Below are 27,805 nucleotides of genomic sequence, written 5' to 3'. Positions count from 1 at the left end.
GAAATCATTGAGATTTTAGAAAGCAGACAACAAAATATGCTCCATTTTTTTCAGGATTAGTTGTTATAAACTATATGTGGTAGCACACGTAGCTGTGTGTGTTGTTGGCAATTGAATTTCCTATGCATCTGGTTAAAAACCTTTGCAATCCTTCATAAACCTTTCAACACAATGCCAACTGTAAATACATCTCAGCAAGCAGTAAAAGTGAGAGATTATTTTTCACTCTTTATTCTTGATTACAGTTAACAAAAACAATTCAAAACCAGCTGTAATGATGTAACAGTCTGTGATTGTATTCCAAATTATTTTTTGGAAGTTTCTTGGTCTGGAAATTGGAAGAGAATTGCATTTAAAACACTTCCTGAGGAAGCAAAATGTCGCTTCCACCCATCCTCTGGAAAACAAATTTGTGGCAGAAAATACACCCATTAATGTTGAACATGGGAAGTGAATTGAAAGTCTCAATGTTAATCAAACTGAAATTTAGTAAAGGTTAATAAAGTGGCGAAATGCTGTAGAAGATGGAAGTCTGAAATTGAGAAAAAGAAGAGCTGAAAGATTCAACAGGTCAGCAGCACCCTGTGGAGAGAAACAGCCAACAGGTGGATCTTCCTGATCAAACTGGAGTTTTTAGAAGGGAGAATGGGAGAATTGACTTGGGTGATATTCAGTCTATTTTAGTGACATACTCAATTCCTCTGAGATTCTCAACAATAAATGGATTTAAACAATAAACATTTGGTATCATAAATGCTTTTGTCTATAAAAACAAAACTACGATAGCATCAGGTTATCATTTGCAACAATCTTAAAACTAATGAAATGTTGAAGTGATTAATTGATGTGACAAGTAAAGATCTAAGTTTGAGTAAATTTGTCAAAAGCTGGAATGCAAAAATGTTCAACTACAAGTGAACATGTGGGTTCTATTTTGCTGAGACATCGCAGGACATTATAAAGAGAAACTATTGGATAGAATTTCTGAGCAAGCAATGTTCCTCCCTTCTCTCATCAACTGAAATCATGCAGTCACATCTCTCATTGGCCTTTTCCCTATCAGTTGTAACAGTAAGCTGTTCTTTAAAAGTGCTGCCTTGTTCAAATATTCCAAATCAAAACCATTCCCCATAAAACTTAAAATGTCGAGTGAACCAATTAACCACTCAACACCAACAGACTTACGTGGGGTCCCCTAATTAAGGTCAATTACCAGCAGGCAATGATTGTGCCTGTACAATATTCATACAGAACCACAACTCATTCAGAGCATAATACTGGGAATAAATTGATTAGTAGCTTTGCTCTGGTAGGAGACTCCCATACATAAGTGAATACTTTCCACTTGCCAATGCCCTGTTAATGTTTTTGAGAATAGAGGCACATTGTATTTTATGAGCCACCCAACATAAAAACCTGCATAGCTCTGAATTGTGTTTATTTTAATAAATTACCTCCTACCCAAAATCACTCATTATTTACAAGGAGTCATCCAGTGGTGTCAGCTATACAAGAGCTCAACATCTGACACCCACCAAATAAACGATGTGTTTCCTTTAAATGCAGACTACAAATAGATTTCCTTCAACCAATTAATCAGGGCTTGGCCGAAGAATTAATCCAAAAGTGAACAATGTTTTAAAATCATATATCTTCATCATTACGTTGCAACTGTACTTTTAAAACTCATTTTTTGAGATGATCATTTCAATAATAGTGACAATGAAAACATTCTGATACATATTATGAATATGACAAATGTGTATAAGGTGGATGCTATTGACAATGTCTCACACTAATGTGTCAATGCAGAGAAACCAGTCAAACCCCATCACAGCTGTTTTTAAGTGAGTCCAAATGTTCCAAATTAGAACTGTTTGCCAGATTTCAAAAGGGAGGATCTTTTTCTTCAAGTTTATGTCATTGGGGATAGCTAGGGTTAAAATATAACTTTCTAAAGGACAAAATGGGCAATATGAGATATGTTACTTATGAATACCTGGAAGGAGTGTTTGCTCATGAGTTAAATGAATGAGGTATTTCACAGGGGCAGCAGTATGAGAACATTGACAGATATATAACAGGTGAAAGTGTATTGTTTGAACTAGGGCAGGGAGGGTTGATGAAAATCCCTCCACATCTATTCTGTCAAGCCCCCTAATAATCTGATGTGCTTTAATAAGAATGTTGTCAAAGTGACATAAATAGATTGAGTTAAATTGGCAAAAATCTATTAAATGGAAGATGGGAACATATGAAGTTCACTTTTGCATAAGGAATAAAAAATGCAGAATATTACTTAAATGGAAAACACTGCAGAATTGGTGGTATAGAGCGATTTCAGCATTCTGGTGCATGAGTGACACAAGTTAGGGTAATCAAGAAGCTAATGAGATGGTGTTGTTTATTATGAGAGGAACTGAATGTAAAAGGGAGAATGTTTGCTTCAGTTATACAGGACATTGGTGAAGTGCTGAAGTCTGTATGCAGTTTTTGTCTTCTTACATAGAGAAGGATGGAAATGCATTCAAGACAGTGCAGGGAAGGTTAACTAAATGATGCCTGGAATAGCTGAGGTGTCTTGTGAGGATATATTAGGCAAACTGGGCTAACTTCCACCAAAAACTATAAGCATAAGATGTATGCGATTGAAGTGTATGAGATCCTGAATAGCTTGAAGAAATGAACTTGGAAACAATGGTTATCCAGTGATTCAGTCCAGAACTAGGGAGAACCATTTTAAAATGATGGGGCATACGTTAAGGACAGAGATGAGAAGAATTGTTTTTCACTGAGGGTTGTGTGATGTTGGGACTCTGCCCTAGAAGGCGGCAGATGCAATGCCACTGAATTTTTTTAAGCTAGAGTTAGATAGATTATTGTGATGTAGAGAAATGAAGGGTCTTTTGAATAGTCTACTTTTGATCCTATGTCATATGTTCATATGTTCTATATTTGCATACTGTCACTGGGTTGAAATGGAGTGATACTCTATATTTATCTTGTCTGCCATATATACTGACCAAGAAACGTATTTTTAAATCATTTTATCTTTACCTTTATAACTTACCATTGACCATTTTGCCATCTTGTCTTTGATGTTGAGAGAGACTTGGATGGGTAGATGAAAAGGATTATTGCTTGGATTTGGGGACCTGGTATTTGATCACTACCATTGTAGCAAGGTCTGCAACTTTACATCAGCCTGCTATTCTCTCAGCCTGATGCATCATATTCCACTTTTTCAACATTACCTGTTTCCTCTACAGATCAGGCTTAGCCATCACACTAACACCCCCACCAATACCTTAGCTATTCATACATCTGTTATTTCTGTATCTTTTACTTATTTTGTTACGTTTATTCTTATTATCTTGTGTTAATATCACTTAAGGCATTTAATCGTTTCCGATTTCTTTTTTAAACGCATTATTCAGAAGAATTTTCTTTTGAAAAGCGTGTTTCTGCATGTGATTACTGTGTATAGGTACATATGTATGAATGCCTATGTGCATATGCATATCTCTGGGTTGGAATAGCAAATATATGCATCTTTTCATGCCTGTGTGTCTATGTTTACATGTGTATGTTTGTGTGCATGCATGTGCATATCTTTGTGTGTGCTTGCATGTGTGTATGTGCTTCTGCATGGGTTTAAGTGTGTGTCTGAATGTACATCTATGTGTGTTGTATGGCTGTGTATGTCCCTTCTACTTGCTTTTGTTCTGTTTGTATTAAAATGCTGAGCAGGAGTAATTTTGATAGTTCCAATTCAACCTGGACAGCTGACTTTCTACAGATATTGACTGACTTTTATTTTCCCAGCATTTCATATTTTTATTTCTGATTTCCAGCATTTGCCATTTTATTTGACCTGAAAATGTATCTTCCAATGGTCATACCAAGTAGTTTCCTTCCTTCATAAAGTGCTGTCATATCAAGACAATTTTCAAATGTTCTTCCACTAATGCATAAATATGAGTGATTTATGACATTCCATAGTGTTTTGGCATTTATATATACAAATAATGATTAATATCATAATTAATGAAAATAGAAATTGGTAGCCCAGGTGAATTCTAGTTAATAGTTTGAATGACTAAGAGTACCAAATACTTCGAAATGTTCTCTAATTTTCAATGAATCCTGCAATTAGTCAAACAATATATAGAATCAATTTCAAGCTTAAACTAGAATTAAATAATAGATAAGATCTGACTGATATAGATATAATTATCGATACTGTTTTGGAAATCAGTGTTATTGTGAATTAGATATAATTGACTATTCATATATAGAGCCTGGATTTTAAGTTCAGCATAGGCTAATGGGAAGTTCTATAAAATAAATAAAGGGACGTTGCAGAGACAAAGTGCTAGGCTCTGCATTTATTTACCATTGACCGAAAACATCCATTTTCCCAATATAAATAATTACTCTTTTATGAACACAAGCTATTTGGATGAGAAGTAATGTTAAACCTTATTCTTAGTTTTATGGCTGATCTGAGACCTCAGCCCTTTGTTGAACTCGACAAGGATACCAACTGAAATCTGGAAACTGCTATTTTCCAAACCAAATGAGATTAAAGAGAGGAGAAACTGAAGCCACCCTGGGGAAGAAGGAATGGCAACACAGCCCAAAGAAGGTCTATTTTAACAGTGGACTGCAGCTGTAGAGGTTTCTAGCACATATTTGGACATTACCGCCAACAACCACAACGGTGTGCAGTTCACTTCAAGATCAGATCTGGAGCAGTCCTCTGAACCCTTGGCATGTTTTCATTTCCTTTGCAGTTTCTCTCACATACCTTCTCAAAATTGTTTCCTGCTATTTTCTATTGTTGAATATTCCAGAGTTAAGTTAGTAGTATATACAAAAAAATCCTCATACACTGGATCGTCTGAAAAAATAGCAGAACAATATAGAAGGTGAGGTCAAGACAAAGGAAATGTACCAAAAGGTGTTCTCAACTAATGAGGGTAACCTGAAATATATTTCCTTAATATTCATTTGCACAATTTGAGTTTAGACAAAATATACCTTTTCTTTTTTTAAAGGATAAGATAAATTGGAAGCCAAAAATCTCTCAACTGTGCACCATAACATCACAGAGATCAAGTACGAAGGAACTTGCCATTATCTTAACAAGTTAGACTGTTCTTAATAATTTACAGTCATGACAAGATACAGGAGAACATAGGGCTTTTTTTCACATTGAACCTAATGTTAACAGCTTGCATGATGATAAATGTTTTTGACAACTTAGTGAAACAGTAACAAAACACAGAAGTGCAGACCTTCCCTTTCAAGTGAGGTAGTCTGAGTTGGGAGAGTTGGTTCACCACACTCGCCTCAGAAGAAACTTCCCTGCGTGGTAGGATCTTCAATTTGTATTGGGTGGGAACATGAATAAAGGAGAGTATGTGAGAAAATTAAGCCTACCTCCTTTGATGTAGTTAGAGATGGCCATTGGTGTTGTTATAATTAAATATTAGCCCTCTAGGTCTCACTCCTCATTCCTCCCCCTATGTTTCACATATGCCAACTCACGCCAGCCCATATGTTGCCTACCCACTCCATGAGCCCTTGTGGTTTCTCTGCAACCTAATGACAACTCATGGTCTCCACCCACCCACCTTGTGACCCCTTCTCATCCCGATGCCATCTTAAAACTAACACATGACACAATTCACAACTTTTTGTTCTTACACCTTTTATACTAATGTGCCCAGTATCTACAATGAGGCAATCTCAAGAGCCATATTGAGATTTTAAAAAATGAAATGCTATGTAGTTATTACAGATTTCATTACATAAAAAACATCCAATTTGTGAAAGCCAGTTCAAAATGTTTAAATCCATATAGGAATATAATCCCTTATAAAAACTAATAGTTGTATTCATAAATCCATAATGAAGACAAATAATCATCTAAAAGCATCTTTGAGCTTTCAATCAAACTATGAACTCACAAGGTTTAATAATATATTGTGGAAGCAACCAAGCATTAATAATATTACAATGATATCCTGTAGGATTATGGAAATGACAAGCTGCTGTAACTATGGGACAGATATTTTTCAGCTCTCATAGACAATATGCAACCTGTTTTTTTTTTCATTTTTTAAATGACTGAAGATTTAAATAACTTGATATCTTGAGTTACTTTACCTTTCACTGAAAAGGCAAGGGTAGGGTATTTAAATAAGCTTTGCAACTTGACAGTTTTACTGACCATATCCATTTTTTTCAGCACATTTACAATTACTGCAAAATGTCATATCCCCTTAGTTTAGTTAAAGCTTTAATGCAGCAGAAGTGTGGTATGTTTGAACTCAGAGTTCAAATGGCCTTGTTGATTTGAATTTCCTTCATGTGATTCATGCTGTGTCCCCTTACCCCTACTGTCAAAAATGGGCTCTGTTGTAAATAGGAGGACAGGACTTCTTGATCCTGGCCTGTCTGCTGAGTTTTCATGGAGCTGTCACAACCACATGAAATTCCAAACCAAAGTTAAGATATATGTTTAAGTAACTGTAGAGATGATGTTTGCATGTAAAGGATGGATTTCTAATGTAAAATGTTCTGTCACAAACCATTGTTGAAGACCATTGATGAAGTCAAATCTGCAACATACTTTAAAAGGGAATTCGTCATATTTATGAGAATTCAATAAGATATTCATCTGATTGTTAAGTGCTCTGGGATTCATATCCTAAACATATTACATCAACTGCAAGTTTCCATTTTATTTTGTACATTTGCATACTTTGTAGCCTGAAACTTTCAGTCAGCCAAGAGCTAGAAAGGCAGGAGCTAGAGACATGGTGTTGGAGAAATTATGCTTCAGGAATGCATGGTCTTGAGTCTCTGGGATGTGAAATTTTCAAAAGGAATTGGTGAGGTTTGGAGCTGGTGCAAGGAGGACTTGTGAACCTACTTGCTTCCAAGTAAGAGTCTAAGAGTGTGGTGCTAGAAAAGCACAGCCAGTCAGGCAGCATCCGAGGAGCAGGAGAGTCGACACTTCGGGCATAAGCCCTTCATCAGGAATGAGGCATGTAGGGCAAGGAGGCTGAGAGATAAATGGGAGGGGGTGGGGCTTGGGGGGAGTAGCTTGGAATGCTACCATCTGTAGTCCTCACTTTCTCCTAGTTGATTATCTCCAGTATCTGCAGTCGTCATTTTCTCCAACTAGGAGCCTGTTCAATTCCTTGAGGATTATCCGAAAAAAAGTACAAAATGATTTTCAATTCTTACGGCCAGGTGTCTTATGGGCTATTCCGATGACAAACCATGAGAAGAGACAAATGTACTTTTTGAATTCTAATCATTAAATTATCCCAATCACTAGATGTTGTTAGAATTTTACTACTTTAATGAAGAAAGTAGGAATTCCCCAAGTACCCGGAATACATAAGACAGAAAGATGGATGACACTACATTATTTGTATGAGATGCAGCACTGATGTACGGTGGCATAAATAAAATGTGAGGAATTGCTATGATGTATTCATTAATAAATGTTATGATGATACAATGGCTTTAAGAGGTGTATTTTGTCCTAATTTTCTATGAAGAGAGGTTGAGTCAGAGGTAACAAGTAGTCTGTTCCAAGCCGATAAGGTAAACAGCTTGTGAGGGCTTGGTGTTGTTTCAAGTTGGAACAATAGAAGCAGTCTGAATGGGTGGGGTCAAGCTCCCAAAGAACCAGGATTTTCGTTTAACATTCAGTAGCTGTTGGGCTTTGGAAGCTGCTATACATCTGTTCCTGCTACAGCAAAAAGCTTGAGTTCTCTCTCTCTCTCAGAGTTTTCTTTTGAAATTCTTTCATCTTGGCCTGGAGAAGCATTGCATGTGAGATGACCTATTTTACTGAATTCACCTGTGCCAAGGGTGTATTTACGGTAATGTTACTATCTCAGAATAGTTACTCAATGTAATTAATATACATTATCGTGTTAAGAATTTCAATAGAGTTACAATTAAGCCAATCTTTTTGTTTATTCTTATTTCGTCTGTATTTTGACTAGAAATTAAAAATAAAATTTGTTTTGCTTCAAGCCTGGTAGTTTGACAAATCAAATTGAATCCGGAACATAATGTCTTACACTTGCCTTTTAAAATAAGAAAAGTTAGGGTCTAGATTACCTTCTTAAGATACTTTGAGGGGGGTTGGCTCATAACAATGTGTCATTTTTTCTTGGCAGTAAGTGAAGCTCCTAATTCCTGGCATTGGAATATATTCTTGAACAAATAATTAAGGCCCCATCTGAGCTCAGTGGACCAGTCATACCTGCAAAGCTCCACACAAGAGAAGCTAAACAATGAGCCCCTGCAACCACTGGCAAGTTAATGGTGCATCACAAACACATTACTATTCAAGAGATAACACTCTAGGCTTTATAGAAGATGGGTGGAATCTTAAATTGCTACTGGCAGTCTCCCAGGGTTTCAGCTTCCTTTGTTATTGCGCTCAAAGATATGTAATAGAAAATGCACCATGTTTCATAGAACAGTACTCTAGGCACTGTGAAATGTTTGCTCCAGGAATTGTTCATTTGTTCAAGACAGAGAGTTGAAATGTTTTGGTACTTTGGATGGCGGAGGAATGACAGTATATGGGGCACGAACCTCAAGTCATTGCAACTGGACACCCCCTGCAAATAGTTGAGGGGAGTCAAATTTTGGAAATGGTGTAATACCTGTTGACAAGACTAGAATAATCCAAATAATATCCTTCTGATTTTTAAGAAAGTTATGTTACAATTTCTGACCTCATGACTGGTGCTAGTGAACAATGTTGTGAAACAACATCTCATGTAAAATTATGTTTTATAAATGTTACCAGATAAACAGACAAGAGCTGAAAATGTGTTGCTGGAAAAGCGCAGCAGGTCAGGCAGCATCTAGGGAACAGGAGAATCGACGTTCCGGGCATAAGCCCTTCTTCAGGAATGAGGAAAGTGTGTCCAGCAGGCTAAGATAAAAGGTAGGGAGGAGGGACTTGGGGGAGGGGCGTTGGGAATGCGATAGGTGGAGGGAGGTCAAGGTGAGGGTGATAGGCCGGAGTGGGGTGGGGGTGGAGAGGTCAGGAAGAAGATTGCAGGTTAGGAAGGTGGTGCTGAGTTCAAAGGATTTGACTGAGACAAGGTGCGGGGAAGGGAAATGAGGAAACTGAAGAAATCTGAGTTCATCCCTTGTGATTGGAGGGTTCCTAGACGGAAGATGAGGCGCTCTTCCTCCAACTGTCGTGTTGCCATGGTCTGGTGATGGAGGAGTTCAAGGACCTGCATTCCCTTGGTAGAGTGGGAGGGGGAGTTGAAGTGTTGGGCTATGGGGTGGTTGGGTTGGTTGGTCCGGGTGTCCCAGAGGTGTTCTCTGAAACGTTCCGCAAGTAGGCGGCCACATCGGGTGCAGCGGATGCAATAGATGATGTGTGTGGAGGTGCAGGTGAATTTGTGGCGGATATGGAAGTGTCCCTTGGGGCCTTGGAGGGAAGTAAGGGCGGAGGTGTGGGAAAACGCGTAAGATGACAAAGGCCACAGTCTTGCCTTCTCTGAGGAACCAACCCAACCACCCCATGGCTCAACACTTCAACTCCTCCTCCCACTCCACCAAGGATATGCGGGTCCTTGGAGTCCTCCATCGCCAGACCATGGCAACGCGACGGTTGGAGGAAGAGCGCCTCATCTTCCGCCTGGGAACCCTCCAACCACAAGGGACGAACTCAGATTTCTCCAGTTTCCTCACTTCCACTCCCCGCACCTTGTCTCAGTCAAATCCCTCGAACTCAGCACCACCTTCCTAACCTGCAATCTTCTTCCTGACCTCTCCGCCCCCACCCCACTCCTGCCTATCACCCTCACCTTGACCTCCCTCCACCTATCGCATTCCCAACGCCCCTCCCCCAAGTACCTCCTCCCTACCTTTTATCTTAGCCTGCTGGACACACTTTCCTCATTCCTGAAGAAGGGCTTATGCCCGAAATGTCGATTCTCCTGTTCCCTGGATGCTGCCTGACCTGCTGCGCTTTTCCAGCAACACATTTTCAGCTCTGATCCCCAGCATCTGCAGTCCTCGCTTTCTCCTCGAAGATAAACAGACAAGTAAATTATCTGATCGTTTATTTTGTTTTTGTTTATTTTCAGGATTTTTGGACTTTTCTTTGCTGTACCTTCGATTAAAGTCTGAATCCATTGCAAAAACATGTTCACATTTGTCAGCCTAAGTTTACATTAATTGAGCAATAAAAATCTATAACCTCATTATCATTGAGGTATAATTTAACAAACATGCTGTTTTAAAATGAGTTAAAGTGAACTCATTAAAGTCCAACTTGCAGCTCGAACTGAGGAGCTGAAAAGATTAACCCCAGATTGGTAATGAGTATTGTTAATGATTTTCAACAATAGGACAGTATTATCTTGTTTCAATTGCTTTCAGTGAATTTTCACAGATAAAATGTAGGGAGGAACTAAGTTCATTAACACATGGACATATGAGTTAGGAGCAGGAGTCAGCAATCAGCCCAATAAGTCTGCTCTACCATTCAAGAAAATTGTGGCTGATCTGGTTGTGACCTTAACTCTACCTACACCTGACAACCTCTCACCTCCTGTTTTCCAAGAGGCTATCTACCTTTGGCTTAGAAAATTATGAAAATTTCAGTTTCTAGTGCCTTTTGAGGAAAATAATTTCAAAGGGTTACAGCTTTCTGTAAGAGCAAAAAAAAGTCTTATCTCTCTTTTAAATGGGTGACTTTTTATTTTTAAAAGGCATCCACTAGTTCTAAATTCTCCCATAAGAGGAAACAACCTCTCTGCATCCATTATATCAAGTCCCCTCAGGCTTTTATATGTTCAAATCAAGTTGCTGTTGGGTTGAGTTATTTTCAATAATTGATCATTTTGATTTGATTAAGCAGGTTAGAAATGAAATTGTATTCTGTATAGTCATGGTTAGTTGTTAAATTGTTTTTGCAAGGAAGAAGCTAATTTGACCCTGGTTAAATGTATGATATAGATTTTTATTGCTCAATTAATATAAACTTAGGCTGACAAATGTGAACATGCTTTTGCAATGGATTTAGACTTTAATCGAAGGTACAGCTATGTTTTAAAATTACTTACAGTGAGGGACGCCACAGTGGCTCAGTGATTAGCACTGCTGCCTCATGGCACCAGGGACCCGGATTCGACTCCACCCTTGAATGACTGTCTTTGTGGAGTTTGCACATTTTGCCCGTGTCTGTGTATGTTTCTTCCGGATACTCAGGTTTCCTCCCACAATCCAAATATGTGCAGGTCAGGTGAATTGACCATGCTAAATTGCCCATAGTATTCAGGGAGGTGTAGGTTAGGTGCATTAGTCAGGGGTAAATGTAGGGTAGGGAAATGAGTCTGGGTGGGTTACTCTATGGAGGGTCGGTGTGGACTTGGTGGACCAAATGGCATGTTTTAGCACAGCAGAGAGTCTATGAAAATAGGGCTATATGTATTTGTTTGGTTATTTTAGCTCTGATTTGTTTTACATGTCAACATTTATTGTGGAGGATATGTGGTACTTATAGTTAAAGGATATTGATAGATTATGGAGAACATTTAGATGTAACTTTTAGAATATTTGTGATGATAGTTAACCACTAGGTGGCTATGCTACCTGCAGTAAGCAGATGTATTAATTGTTTACTGATGCATCTTATCTTGGCAAAGATCAATGTAGTTGGCTAACTAAGTCGGACAAACTATTGCAAAATAGATGATTTTGCATAAATTATTGGCATGTCAAAGAATGAACGTAAATGCAGTCAGAAGTGATGTCTCTATTACGCTTAAAGAAATCAATCAGAAACTTAGCATGTGATTGACCATAACCTGTTGATGCCAATGAGAATTTAAGCTCCCTTTGATCATGCAATGGAGGTAGTGATGAGTCAGGGTTATTGAAGCCTGGGGTTTAGTGCTTGGACGCACATGAAGGGACTCTGAAGACCGAACACAAGAGATAGGTGCCCATTCAAATGAATGCTATGAATTCGCCTCCAAACATGGATAGGTTGAAAACCATTGATCTTATTCAGTATCATTTATTTTGTGCTAGTTTCAATATTTTTGACAGAATTTCTTAACTATATGACAACATAATTGTATCTTATAACTAATTGGGACCAATGAGTTTTGGATTGATGCTTTCCAACTTGTGGGTAGTTGTAGTTGACTTTGGTTTAAAAATTAAAGTGCTCCTTTAAACTTTCTATTGCCTCATACACATCTAAACTCCAGCGAATACAAACTTTGCCTGTCCAATCTTTCATAGCCATAGTCATAAAGTCACACAGCACAGAAATAGACCCTTCAGTTCAACCATTCCATGCCCAAAATAATCCCAAACTAAACTAGTGTCACTTGCCTGCTCCTGACCCATATCCCTCCAAATTTTTCCAATTCATATACTTTATCATAATAGAACCTGTCCATTCCCAGTATTGTTCTAGTAAGCCTTCTCTGAATTGCTTCCAATGTATTTACATCCTTCCTTAAATAAAGAAAACAATACACTATACAATATGGTATTCCAGTTGTGGTCTCAATGATGTCCTATTTAACTTAAGTATAACCTCCTTACTCTTGCATTTAATTCTCCTAGTAATAAATCATATCATTCTGTTACCATTCACGTTCAATACACTTCACATACTGTGTAAGGTCAAGTGAAGGACAGCAGGCAGTTTAATTGACTGGCCTCAATGGGCAAGAAATCAGAGAAAAAGCCCTCAACCCTCAATGTTCAGGGACAACATAAGATTATATAGATGTTCAATATCAGTCAATGAAACATAGAGAAGCAGGCTGAAAAGTAAGATATAGTAAGTCAAATTATATTCATAGTTGATCAGAAAGAAACACAAAAGGGATTACTCAGTTTACTACAAAAGATAAAGAGGATATTTTCTTACATGAATGCTAAGGAAGCATTAGAAAAGAGCTCAGATGTAGTTTGTAATTAATAGCCTAAGAGAAGTTTCTTTGCATGGATAACTGTGTTATAAATAGCAAGAACTCATGAAGCCAAGAATTGTCATCTTTAAGGGAAAGTTGAATAATTGGTGTCCTAGGTAACATTTACCCTGCATCAACATCATTAGAACAGATTGATTATCATTCATCTTCTTGTTTTTCATGCACGACTTCAAAGATACTTTATTGGCTGTGAGTTGCTGTGTGATTTCCTGGGGATGTGAAAGGTGTAATGTAAATATGATCTTTCACATGTTTGAATATTTGGAGTAAAGAAAGATGGCCATAAAGAGAGATCAAACTACTGTGGTATATTCTTGAATGCTCTCATAAAGAGTAAGCATTGACATTGTAGTCCGAACTGACTTCTCTTGTTCTGTAAAATGTTATAGCTTGAGCCAGCTGTATATCTAAACTCCAAGGCACAGTTCAAGACTTCAATTCAGCTGGAGGACACGGCTCTAAAGACAGTCCAAACTTTATACGCATCCAGTATAAGATATTCAAAAATCAGTAGGCATTGCATGGGAGATACACTCTTCCAGGTGCAGTTCAAGAAGCACACAAACTAACTTGCAACTAATCCGTTGTTTTGCGTCATTATGTAGCTATGTGCAGTAGGTGGTGGCTGCTTGAAGACAGCAAGCTGACAGAGAAAACAGCAGAATGTTGCTGTCTCTGATGGAGGACATCCATCCACAGCTGAAACAGGAGATTCACACTACCTTGAATTAAATATTAATTACTAATTATTGTATTTATTATAAATACACAACACTGCTGAGCAATGCAGAGTGAATATATTGTTACCACATCTTGTAATCTATCATTTTTTGATTGTGCATTTTAAATTTGTCGAAAGCCAGTAAGATATTTCAGGAGGAAAGAATGAAAGAGCTAAATTTGAATTTTGTACAAAGTTTTGCATGAGATGTGAATAACCCAAGGAATACCTTTGAAGGATAGTTACTGTCACAGCACAGAGAAATGAGGAAGCCATTTGTTGGACACAAGGGTCCCTCAAAACAGCAACAAAATAATGGTCAGTCAATCTTTTTTAAGGATGTCGGATGAGTGATGAATATGAACCAAGACAAAAGCAAACTCCCTTGGTTTTCTTCAACATTGTGCCATGGGGTCCTTTACATTTGTCTGAAGAAATAGTTTATATCTCACTTAAAAACCATCTCAAGAAAGTGTCATCTTTCAGTTTTTTGTTAATATTTACAACTTCTTTGGCTTTTAATTCAGTTTAACTAAATGTCAATGCATCCTTCTTCTCAACAGAAAGAAATTGAAACAAATAATTAAAGCTTTCATATTGTAGAGTGTAATCTAAATTACATGTAATTAAAGCTATATTACACAGTATATGTTTACTACAAGCAGATAAAATAATATTAAACTAAAATAAAAAATAAAGTTTAATTGAAAGTTAATAGAAATATTATTTTGTCATTAAAAAATAAACTAATTAGAGAACCTACCCAACAAATTGCAAACACTGATATTTTAAGTGTTAAAATTTCTTATTATCTACCAAATCTGTACCTACTTAAATATGATAGACTTTTAATTGAAACTAATGTGCAAATGTCAAATTACATAAAGCATAAAACTCCCACAACTGACCCTGCTTCTGTGAGGTTAACCACATTGAACTGGGCAGCAATGACTCCCAGCAGATCTGAGCTACAATTTTCACTTACCAGTGAATCCAACCCTCTTGAATCCAAGTGCTTGCCAGGAGACTGCAGAACTAACTGAACATATTTATTGTGCTTTGCCAAGCACTGATGCGGCCTCAGTCTGTTTCGAAGTCTCATTTTTTAAAAAACATTTACATAGTTGAATGTAAGACAAAGTTTTCATTTAGTTAGGAATGAAAGGATGTCTGGGAGAACCTCAATAAAAATAGTTTTTGGCTACTTATTTAATAGTTGCTAATGTCTTTACAGCAATTCAAGTTCTTATTTGTCTTATTTGCCTTCTGTATAAATGTTACTAAACCTTAATCCCAATTCTGCATTTCCTTCATCGTGCCAAAGAGCAAAATCACTTGGCCACAGATATTAGCATCAGCAGGGTCAAGAGGACATTGTTTTCTGTAAACTGCTGCAGAAAGCAAACATTTGTTACTGGGGAAATTCCACATTCACTGTTCTAAATAAACCGGCTCTCAACTTTATATTTTTCTTTATTTAGTACAGTTTTAGCACTAAGATCCTGGTATTTATCAATTTTGGGGAAATACATATTTAAATATATTCAATGTCTTTTAAAGTATTGGAAGCTCTTTTCTATTGCTTTTCTGTGGTTTCCTTTTGTCTTATACTATTGCTGGTCTAGAAATCAGGTGACTGGCATATTCTAAGGTTGTAGTAATTGCTCTGGATCAATTATGGAGCATGCCAACAGGCCCATTCCTGTAATTTTACTTACTTTCCATAGGTCAGCATGTAAAGTATGAAAACTTATTGGGAGAGGTACAGGCCATTATTTGGAAGAGTTGCAATGGATGGGACATGGAGAGGCTGTGGAGACTGAGGGATTGCAACAGATCAGGCATGAAGGGCTGTTTTATGTTTTAGCTACTCATTGAATGCAGTGATTGAGATTTTGCCTTCAATTTTTACCGATTACTTCAATACTTATATATTTTTTCCCTTAACACAAAAAGCTGGACATAGCTGTCTTGACATTGAAGAATTCAATAGATATTTTTTACGTCTATAATTACAGATAAATATTACGTTCAGATGCACATCAATGTCAAGACTAATATTAAGTTAATATGTAACAGTATAGCAATGAGTTTTCAATAGCATGTTACACTTCATGTGTTCCCAGTTACAATGTATATATATACATATTCAAGTCATGTGTCATGATACAATGTTGATATCATGACTATGTCTCTTAAAGATATACTGACTGTGAATCATTACACAACATGTGGAAGCTGACTGATCATATTCAACTGAGGCCTGGCCATGAAGTTGGGTTTTGACATCTCCCTCACGTTTTCAGACAGATTACTCTCCGTTATAATTGAAAATTATTCTATTGCCTTGTTGAACAATTAACTTTGGAAGCAAAAGGTTAATTTTCCAAACCTACCCAGCTTGATTAAGAATTCCAGCACATGAAATTGATCAGCAGTAAAATGCAATCTCCATACAATTAAGTAAAGATTTGCTTTTCAGGTTTTTAAAAATCATAATGTAATTTGTCTTATAATTTATGTGTAATATTTCAACTCTTCTTGAATTTTATTAACTTCAAGGACATTGTGTGCCATAATCTAATAAAATGCAATGCTCAGTATTACAGAATACAAACAGAAGGATCTAGACAGTTTGGGAGAGTGGTCCAGGAAATGGCTGATGGAATTCAATGTGAGCAAATGCAAGGTCTTGCACTTTGGAAAAAAGAATACAAGCATGGACTACTTTCTAAACGGTGAGAAAATTCATAAAACCAAAGTACAAAGGGATCTGGGAGTGCTAGCTGAGGATTCTCTAAAGGTAAACATGCAGGATGAGTCCGTGATTAAGAAAGCGAATGCAATGTTGTCATTTACCTCAAGACGGTTGGAATATAAAAGTACCGTTGTGCTACTGAGACTTTATAAAGCTCTGGTTAGGCCCCATTTGGAGTACTATGTCCAGTTTTGGTCCCCACACCTCAGGAAGGACATACTGGCACTGGAGCATGTCCAGTGAAGATTCACATGGATGATCCCTGGAATGGTAGGTCTAACATACGAGGAACGGCTGAGGATCCTGGGATTGTATTCATTGGAGTTTAGAAGATTAAGGGGAGATCTAATAGAAACTTACAAGATAATACATGGCTTGGAGAGGGTGGATGCTAGGAAATTGTTTCAGTTAGGCGAGGAGGCTAGGACCCATGGACACAGCCTGAGAATTAGAGGGGGTAAATTCAGATCAGAAATGCGGAGACATTTCTTCATCCAGAGAGTGGTGGGCCTGGGGAATTCATTGCCGCAGAGTGCAGTGGAGGCCAGGATGCTAAATGTCTTCAAGGCAGAGATTGATAAATTCTTGATGTCACAAGGAATTAAGGGCTACGGGGAGAATGCGGGTAAGTGGAGTTGAAATGCCCATCAGCCATGATTGAATGGTGGAGTGGACTCGATGGCCCAAATAGCCTTACTTCCACTCCTATGTCTTATGGTCTTATGGTCAAACTACATCATAATTAGAATAGGTTACAGATGCAAATACATCCACAGCCATTGAACAGCCTATTGAAAATTAAGAATAATTTGAATTTTATATTGTGATTGCTGAAAATGTCAGAGAAATGCTTAAATGTTAAAGAAGGTGTAATTTTTTTTTGCATGTTTAATGCTTTGAATTATGGCCCAAGCTATTTGGAATATCAGATCTCGACATTTTTGGTCTGTTCTGATAATATGCTAATCATTTTTCGGACATAAAATTTATCCAAACTGTAATGCACCGGAGGTGTCTGTAAGTGTGATTCATACTCAAACAATGGTCATTGATGGGTCACTGATTGGGACACATTCTTGAAATAACACCAAGGAGGATAATATATAACCTTCAAAAGAACAACATGTTTAAAGAGACATGAAATGTGATGAATAAAATCTTAATTAAGGAACAAAAGCAAATGTTTCATTCCAAATATACCTAGTTGTTCACAAAATATTTTTAGCCTGAAAGTAACCTTGTCCCTGTGAAACAATTGTTCACATTTATATCACGTAATCTGCAACATTTCATTTCAGCTAATCAAAGTAAAAGGATAATCTCTCAATACTTACCCAAAATTTGTTCTGCTATTCTCCTTCAAATGCTGTCTGAGCAGTATTCTTGGCTCTAAAATGAAATGCATTTTTCGATTCCATTTATGAATTAAGCTTCACAGTTGACTATAATTTTGTTTACTCTTAATAAAGAACATATCGTTGTAAGAAAGCCATCTTCTTGCAAATGATACTTACTTCTAAATCTAATTAAAGGATACGTATTTTAAAACAAAATCTTCCTGCCAGCTACTGGGAACCATGCTGAAGACAATGATATTAAAATCCCTATTAAATATTTTAATTCTTTAATTGGAAATGGATGTAGAATGTTAGTGATAAACAGCATTGTAAATGTTACACCAAACATTACTGCAAGCTTTAGTTTAGTATATTAAACTATTGTGAGAGATTTTCATTGTACTAAAGAACTTCATTGTACACTAATGGTTTTCTCAAATTGCTCATATATAATTCAATAGCAAAATGGACAATTTGATTCAATTCCCTAAAAGACACAGGCAAGCATGTTGGGAAAGAAAAATCAAAATGAAAGAAATTAGTAGAATACGTTCAGTGAATGATCAGCAACTTGAGTCAGGACAAGAAATACTGGGAAATAAAAGGCTATAGTTATACAGTGCTTGTCATGTGAAGCACTTCACATAACAAATTACTTTTTATGAAATCCAGTAATTGTTACTATGGAAGTGCTAGTTGGCTCAGTTGGCTCGTGTGTGGTTTAGATTAATGCCAACAACTCGAGGTCAAACTCTGATCCAGGTAAGGTGAGCTCCAGGACTGTCTCCTCAACCCTAATTATAGTAAAAACATCACAGAAGTTTGTTGTAGTTTGGCAAGGAGCCTCCTTCAGACAGAGGATTCAATAGGAAGATTTATTACAATATCAGCAAAGAAATTAGATGTTGGTCATTTCAGTGCAGTCTAGATCTATATGAATTCAGCTTAAGCATTATCTCAACTTGACCAGGTTTCTTTTATAGAATTTATATCGAAGTCTCTTAACTCCATTTAAGAAAGTTACTGGTTAATAGGTAATATGCACTGCTGATAACCATAGCTTATAAATTGGAGGTTCGAGATGCTGGAGGTAAAATTCATTTAATCAAATTAAGTCTGAATGGCCATCATTATCACAATATATTAAAGTAACTATATTTAGATCAATATTTTATTACCACAAAAACATTCCACTTCTTGGTCTCAGCTTTTATTTTGCTTTCCCAGGCTGTCATAATTTTCTCTCCTTTTGTAATTCTCTGAATAACTCAGCATATATACTTCCTCCTCAGCTGAGAAACTACCCCCACACGTTTCTGAATGTCTAAATAATGGTATTAGGAAAAGGAAGGAAGTCCTGGAGAAACTCAGCAGGACTAGCATCCTCTATGAAGAGAAAAACAGCTACTATTTCAAGTCCAGATGACACTCTGGACCTGAATTACGAAGAAGAGCCATATTAGAGTCAAAACTATTTCAGATCTCCAGAATCTATAATGCTTTTGATGGTATTTAAATTATATTTATCATTTTGTATTTAAGGTGGCCTAACTTAACACTATATCTAATCACAATGTAATGTGATAACTTGGAATAATAGCCACATATAGTTCCTTACTTGAAAAGATGGATAGAGGCAACAAATATTGCATTTAAAAAGTACTTAATATACAATCCAAATGCCATAATCAGAACCCAATGGAACAAGAGTTAAAAATGGGATTAGGCTGAATAAATCTTTCTTAGTTGATTCAGTCATATGTCGTTCGCTTATATTGCAGTGGAAAGCAAGCTCCATTATTCATGGAATCTTTATAACCGGAGAAATTTGACTGAAACACCAGATAGCTGATTTTACACAATTGTCTACTTCAGGTTCAAAGAATTTTCACACAAGACTTTTTTTTAATCATTAACAGGACAATCACTAATTATTGTAATCACTGTCAATTGTCCTAAAACCTCACCAGGTTCTTTAAGGAAAGACCATTCTTCTGCCATTCTTATCTGGTCTGGTCTACATGTGACATGTTCTGTAAATGTTCAGTGCTTATGGGAGCTTAAAATGGGTGCACTTCTAATGCCTGAGTTGAGACTGTGAGTGTGGGTCTTGTGTTATAACAACTAAATAGCCAAGAAATAACCTCCATCTCCTGAAGATCTTAAAGACTTATTATAACTCCAATTTCAGATATTTATCTTTGTGGCTTTTTGAGCAGTAACCTTTGCTTCTGTTTCCTTGACAGCACCAATGTTTTGTGTACTGTGTTAATGAAGTAAATTGGTAAAACTTGTACAAAATCAACAAGTAACTTTTTTTGGCACTAGATTAGTCATACTGATCCCCAATGACTTAACTAGACCACATTGATTAAATAACCTGTAAAAGGCGCAACAAATAGACAGGAAGCACAAGGGTTCTTGTTCAGCCAAAGAGAAATGTATTTTTGAGATAAAATGTCACTGAAGCCTGTGGTAACCTGGTTGTTATAACAGAGCTATTCTACTATTTTATAAAGGAGTACAAAACTTATTGAAATTTAAGTGCTTAAACTTTAAACCAGACTTGGTTTAGCCATTTCTACCATGTTAATCTTGATACATCTATCAAACTAACAGCATCACCATCATCATCTTGCATCAACATCCTTTCGCATCATGTTCCTCGACTGTTAGAATTCATGGGATGGATTCTACATTACCCGGTTGGGTGTATTTCCTATGGGGCTGATGAGGAGGGGAGTGGCATGTGAAATATAAGGGGTGCCCAAGCCATCATTTTCCTTCTCACCCCGAAATATAGTAGGTGAGAGAATATCAAAACTGGCAGCCTGCCATTTTTGCAGTTTTTGATGCAATCACCAGATGCACCACCACTTCTCAAGGGTAATTAGGATGGGCAATAAATTCTGGCTTAGCCAGTTGACACCCTCATCCTATAATAGAAACATATCATTATATTGTAAAATAAATTGAAGTGAAAAATTCATTTCACTGCACTGTATAATGGCAGATGGACTGCAGAACACTGATCTGTACTGCACAGTTCTGAAGAACTAACACCATTGAATTGTAAAGCAGTAATAGAATGATTTATTATCTTATATTTTATAGCAACAAAAATAAATTCATAATTGCACTAACCAAAGTACAGAGGAACTCACATGATTGAATATACTGTAAAACATGATTGGAGACTTACCACCATTGAACTGTACCATAATTTACATGAAACACTGTCAAGAAACTGAAGCAGTTATCATAAACACCAACCTGAGATGATGTTAACATAAAGCAGATGCAACTCTTTGGAAGGTCGGTAAAACCGATAACAGTAGTTGATAATAGATACTAGTGCAAAGAATAGATTTTTTAAAATGCATTAATAAGTTGTAAAGTAATATTTCAAACTTCACATTTTGCTTCAAGAAGCAACTGAGCAGAAACATAATTCATTTACAATGAGAATATTCACTTTATCAGTGCTGTAAATTTGACTATGCTATACGTGACATTCAGTTATTTTTCATTAAGTATTAGGACATCATACGCACCCAGGTTTAGTAATAAAGTACTTCCAGCACCTCACAAAAAACCTTTCATAGCAGACCTAAGCACTTGAAAAAATTAAAACTGCATGTGGTGTAGAATCCAGACTTGGCATTCTAGGCACCTAGTATCTTGGCAAATAAGAACACTATTCCTAAAATGTATGCTACTTTCAGTCGAAAGATATTATTCAACTCTTGTATCCAAAATTTAATATTTCTGCTGATGCAGGAATTCCCATTTTTTCTAACCAAACTGTATTGTTAGTTTTCCCATTTCTCCTGATTGTTTTTACATATGGTTTCCGTTAAAAACTCAATAGATTGAAACAAGACATCGCCAAATCCCACACATTGATTCAGGAACTGGATAATCTGATGCTTGTGTGACTCTAGAAAGTGCATTGGACTGCCTCAGAGGAGACATAAAACTGAGAATGATCAGACATGAGTTAATTGGAAATAATTGGTTTATTATTGGATTTTATCAAAATTTAACTCTTAAACTGTTGAATGGCACAAATCTACAGCCTAATAGTTTGGTGTTCAGCTAATTTCTGAAAGCTGAATTTGATTTATCACCTGAAGGAATATATACCCTATATATTGTTACATTTGTGAAATTATAACATAAGCTAGAACTATTGCTTCCAAATGAGGTGGCAAGAGCACAGAGGGTCAAAGAGCCTTAGGGATTGAATTCCATGCTTAAAACTGAGACAGCTAAGCCGTGACCTTTGCTAATGGGATGAAGCCTAGGATGCTTGTCTTGGCAGAACACAGAATTGGAGTAGCTTGTGGGGCTGGAGGGTGTAATACAGAAAGGGGCAGTGTGCCAATGAAGGTATTTTTACACATAAAAATTTAAAACTTAAAATTAGTGAGTCAGTAGTGAAGGCAAATCAGACGCGATAGGTGAAGAGGATTCTGATATGAGTCAATATCAAAGCAGCAGAATTTTGAGTGAACTTTTACAGAGATGGAAAATAGGAGCCAACCAGGACAGCATGGAAATAGACAAGACTGGAAATGGCAATGCCTTGATGAGGGTTTCATAAACAAATGGACTAGAACAGTTGTTGAAACGTGCAATGTTACAGAGGGGAAAATAGGCACAACCAATATAATCTTAGGCATTGCATGCAACCTACATTGATATGGGCTGCAACTGCGGGTAAATATGATGCCAAAATTGGGTACAGTCTATGTCGGTCTGGGACAGCGGATGGGTAATAAAGTAGAATCATTGACAAAGAGAAAACACTTGTGCTGAGGGCTTCAGTATTTCCAATGCATGATTGGATGAAATTGGATCACATCTAGGATAGCATGTCAGATGAAAGATTTGACACTATAAAGATGTAACGGGGTCAAGGGCAGAGGTAGTAATAGACAGCTGTTGCCTTTCTGCTACAAATCAAAAACAATTTATTTCCAATAAATAGTTATTTACTTGTTAATGGAAGAAGCCTAACATGAATATTCTTCCTGAAATAGACAATCAAGTTAAATTGAACAATTCAGTGCTCACATTTATGATGACTCGAGGAGCATTGGGTCATAATTTTCAGTGCATTACCTTAGTGAGGAATCATGATCAACTTCATGTCAGACACTAACTTTGGATTTTGGCTATATCTAACTGAAACAGATCTGCACTGTCTTAAGTACCATCATTTGGATACATTAAACTGAAGTATGTTTGCTGTCTTAGTTAATTATAAACAATCCATAGTTGCTACTGGAAAAATAGCAAGGGCATTTTCCTGGTTGTCATGCATTTATCCCTTAAATAATATTACCAAACAGTTTATCTTGTCATATATCGAATTAACTTTGGTAGGAACTTTGCTGTGTTTACATTGGCCGCTCCATTTCCCGATATTACAATAGTGTCTAGACTTCAAAAGTACTTCATTGGCTGTGAAGCATTTTGGAAGGTCTTTAGGTCATAAAATTGAACCATATAAATGCAAATCATTTCTTTTGATTGGCAAGGTATTTAGCATTTGAAACATGAACATATTATTAATTCTTTTACATCTCCAAAGCATTATATCTCATAAAGCATTATGTTTTGCTTTTCACAAACTCATGTAGGTTTGGACCTTTGCCCTCCTTCCTTTAGTTAATTATGCTTGAACAACTTGCTTTATGGTCAGCTGTAACATTTTCCTACTAAAGATTTTAAGCTTTCATTCCTTGAATCATGCGTCTGAATTTTTTGAAAATTTCCAAATGTCTGGTATTACAAATGAACCTAATGAGCTGTGAACAATTTAGTTCTCAGCTCTCCTTTTTAAAGTCATCTGGTTGCTTCCAGATTTTTTTAATGATCAGTTTGATCATATTTTCTATTTTCACTTTGATGCATCAACAACTTGGCACAGATACAAAAAGAATTCACTGGTCCTTTGGTATTATGATGACTTGGCAGAAAAAAATCAAATTTCCAATATCGATTCTCATCATCTAAGATTTTACTTTTTAAAAAAAGACTTGTATTTAAATGCTTTGCTTACCACAAACACACACTTTACATTATGCACTGAAAATTATGACCCAATGCTCCTTGAGTCATCATAAACGTGAACACTGAATAATTCAATTTAACAATTTACATTATTCTCCTCAATATGCATTCAATGTTATTTATCAAGTTATTTTTCTGAAAATACAAGCAGTATAAATATTAGGCTTTACCTTGATAGAAGAATGGTAATAGCTGTTTAATCATTTGCATTTTCATACATTTCTCTCCTCCTCTTGTTAAACAATGGCAATAATCTTCTTTACTCACCAAATCTTCCTAATAAGTAGCCGTGTAGTATATACTGAGGAGCAACAGAAAGCTGTTTCTACATTTTTTAAAATGGCCACTCTGCTGGAGTTTGAGCATTTGAGAAGTGAAGAAGATCATTGTTTGGAAATTGTATTTATGGACAGCTACTTGTATAAATTGCTGAAATGAACAAATTCAGTTTTGAATCCAGAGCTGATTTTAAGTCCAATCCTCAGATTCTTCTTCAAATAAAACCTTTCAAAATATATTCAGATTTATATTTACTTTCATTCCTCTATTTATTCCACAGTAATAATTTATGCCGCCCTGTTTTGAAACCACATATTCAGAGTTGCTCCAAATCACTGTTTGTTAAATATTTAAGCCCCCAGCTTAAGTGAAATGTAAGAAAAACAGTCTTTGGATTTATTATCAAGACTAAATTAAAAAAAGACTTGTGTTCCAGATTATTGTTATAATTCAACATAAATAGCCTATATTTGGAGTCCAGGGACTCCCACAATTATCACTTGTTTCATTCGGAAATTTTTAATGCAAATCACATCCATCATGGGCTTGCTGGTGCCACAGACCCCATTTTTATTAGTTACCAGTTGTGAAAATAATACAGTGCTGAGACCTGTTCGTCAGAATGAATAATGTTCAGGCCAAAAAGCCAGCTAAGAAGTCAGAGGTGTAGCTACAAGCTCTGGCTTGGCTTTCCTGGGTTATACACTACGCAGATGCTAAAAGCACACTTCACCAGACTGTATCAAGATCTCCTGTCATCTCTGTCTGCACCTTCCTCAAACCCACCCACTCCCATCTCCCTCTACACTCTTAATAGTCTTCTGGTTATTCTCATTAATCGGTTAAATCTCAGGAGAGAAATGAACTATTTAGATGTTCGTCAGAACTATGTGTGCAACAGTACACTTTAAACACATACACAAATAGCATATGCACCCACTGACCAAGCTAAATGCAGTTCTTTTTAAAAAAACACTTTCCCTTAGGTTTAATCAGTTGGTAAGACTAGCCATGTTATTATAAGAGGCTGTAAAATTACTTCAGTTATACAATATGATGAACAGTAGGGTTTGGCACGTTTGGGCTGGTATGAGCCAAATAGTTTAGTGTTGCTCTCTCCTGGTGATAAAACAATCTACACAGTAAATGTGGCAGGCTTATCATCAGGAGAGCAAAGGAATGAATGCAGAAGGCACTTTTAAAAATGGCTTTACATTATAAATTAGTATTGTTCATAAACTGTTTCACTTTTCTAACTGTTTTAGGATGGCTAGGGTTAAGGTAAAATTCTTATTTGCAAATGTCCAACTGTTCTCAATGTTCTATTTCACCTTGTACTTCTTTTGCAGGATGAGAAAACATCCTATAAGTCATTCATATTAAAGTCTCCCTATGAGTATGAGCCTACACTGTATCTCCTGTTTATATCTTTCTGCTATATCTTTGCTGACTTCAATTCCATATGACAGTAGCTCCATGCTGTCCACATGCAACTTCAATCATCCCTCATCACCACCATCCAGAAATATGCCATAAATAACCATCTGTCCCATAAACAATGAGATCACAATTTCAGATGTAAAGATGTTATCTCAATCTTCACTCAATTTCTTGTGATTTCAACAAATGCTGTTGCTCCCATTAATGTAATAGTATCACTTCAGAGGGCAAATTATGCATCACTCTAAATCAGGAGTGTGCAAACTCGCACAATTAAATTTATGTTTGACAGTTAAATTTCCTGCATCATGATAAGTTATTGAGCCTATTATTTAACTAAAATTACTTGTTAATTACAGGTATATTTATAATGAAGTAAAAGCAAAAGTACTGCAGGAAATCTGAAATAAAAACAGGAGGTCTGGTAGCATCTGTAGAGCGAGAGACAAAGTGACCATTTCAAGTCTGATATGACTCTCCTTTGATTCTGAAAATTCAGTTTAGTTACACAATAAACGCATCAATATTAAGGTTGAAGTGTTGGGTGTCTAGAAAACCATTAAAGAGGACAGGAATCAAGAGTACTGTGAGACAAAAGGGAAAATATTTTTGGGGCCTTGATAGAGATCTTTGTATCATCTTTAGCCAGAGGTGAGCTCTTAGAAGATCGGAGAATATTCAATTTGTTCCTTTGTTTAAGAAGGGAAACAGAGATAATCCAGGAAATGATAGAGCACTCAGTCTTACATCAATGGTAGATAAGTTACTGGAGAAGATTTCTAAGGACAGAATTTACTCTTGTTTGGAAATAAATGGATTAGTAGGGATAGTCATCAAGGTTTTGTGCAGGGTGGGCCTTGTCTCACAAGTTTAATGGAGTTTTCTGAGAAAATGACAAAAATGATTGAGGGCAGGAAATAGTCTACATGGACTTTACCTCATGGTCAACTAGTCCAGAAGATTAAATCACACGAGACCCAGAGTGAGTTGCAAAGTTATAGAAGACAGGGGGGTGTTGTGGAGGAGTGTTTTTTTGACTATAGACTTGTGGCCTGTGGTGTTCTGCAAGGATCAGTGCTGTGACCTCTATTGTTTGCAATATTTATGAATGATTTGGATTGGAATGTAGGTGGTCTGAATAGTAACTTTGCAGACAACATGAAAATTTGTGGAGTTTTTGATAGTAATTGTGGTTATCAAAGTTTACAGTAGGACGTAGATCAGTTGGAATGTTGAGTGTTGAAATAGCAGATGGAGTTTAATCTGGACAAGTATGAGGTGATGCATGTTTGAAGGTCAAATGCAAGAGGAAAGTATATAGTAAATGGCAGGCCCCCTAGGAGCATTGACATACAGAGAGATCTTGGTGGTGTAAGTTCCCTGAAAGTAGTAACTCAAGTGGATAAGGTAGTAAAGAAGGCAAATGGCATACTTGCTTTCATCTGTCAAGGCATTGAATGTAAACGTTGGCAAGTTATGTTTGGTTTAGTTTAGGCCACAAACTTTAGTTAGGTCACATTTGAGGTATTGTGTACAGTTCTGGTATCCCCACCAAAGGAAGGATGTGGAGACTTCAGAGAGGGTGAAAAAGAGGTTTACTAGGATGTTGCCTGGATTGGAATGTAGTAGCTATAAGAAGAGGTTGAACAAGCTAGATTGTTTTTGCTAGAATATCAGAGGCTGAGGAGCAACCCGATGGAAGTATATAAAATTATGAGAGACATAGATAGGGTGGATAGTCAGAGTAGTTTAGTCCAAGTGTGTTGTTTTGCTTTATAATTGATCCATTACTTGCATAACATTCATATTTTCAATGGGTAAAACATTCAGCTGTAAATGAAAGGCAATGATGCCATATCCATAATCACCATGGAAACAGGTAAGCACGCTTTCCTTACAATAACTGTTTGTGCTCAGATCTTGTAAAGCACATTCTTTAAAAGCTTTTGTTAAGCCTTAAATCCAAAGAACATGAATGCATGAAAATTCCATTGTAGTTAATTGAAGCTTTAATGGTGCATGCTAGTTATTACCAGGTTCGGAAGAAGATGCAATGACTTTTAAATGAGAAGTTAATTTACAAAATAGATCATACCATCATTTTGCAAATAAAGTTTGGGAAAATAGTGTCTTAATGCTGTAAAAGTTTATGAAAACCATTGTAAAA

General features: G+C 36.5%; 1 protein-coding gene across 5 annotated transcripts in view; it reads right to left on the bottom strand.

Moving 5' to 3' along the window:
* Positions 1–27,805, bottom strand: part of col8a2 (collagen, type VIII, alpha 2) — a 173,707-nt gene that overhangs the window by 76,622 nt on the left and 69,280 nt on the right. Inside the window, exon 1 of one of the 5 annotated variants that reach the window (XM_072548336.1) lies at positions 17,836–17,856. The exons of the other annotated variants lie outside the window; for them this stretch is intronic. The gene's annotated coding sequence lies outside the window, so the exon portion shown is untranslated. Of the gene's footprint in view, positions 1–17,835; positions 17,857–27,805 lie in introns of those variants that run through there. 5 annotated transcript variants of the gene reach the window in all.

This window comes from Chiloscyllium punctatum, chromosome 27 (genome assembly GCF_047496795.1).
Source record: "Chiloscyllium punctatum isolate Juve2018m chromosome 27, sChiPun1.3, whole genome shotgun sequence".
In the NCBI taxonomy this organism is placed as follows: Eukaryota; Metazoa; Chordata; class Chondrichthyes; order Orectolobiformes; family Hemiscylliidae; genus Chiloscyllium; species Chiloscyllium punctatum.
Note: the sequence above shows the minus strand (reverse complement) of the source record. Positions and strands in the feature narration are given on the sequence as shown.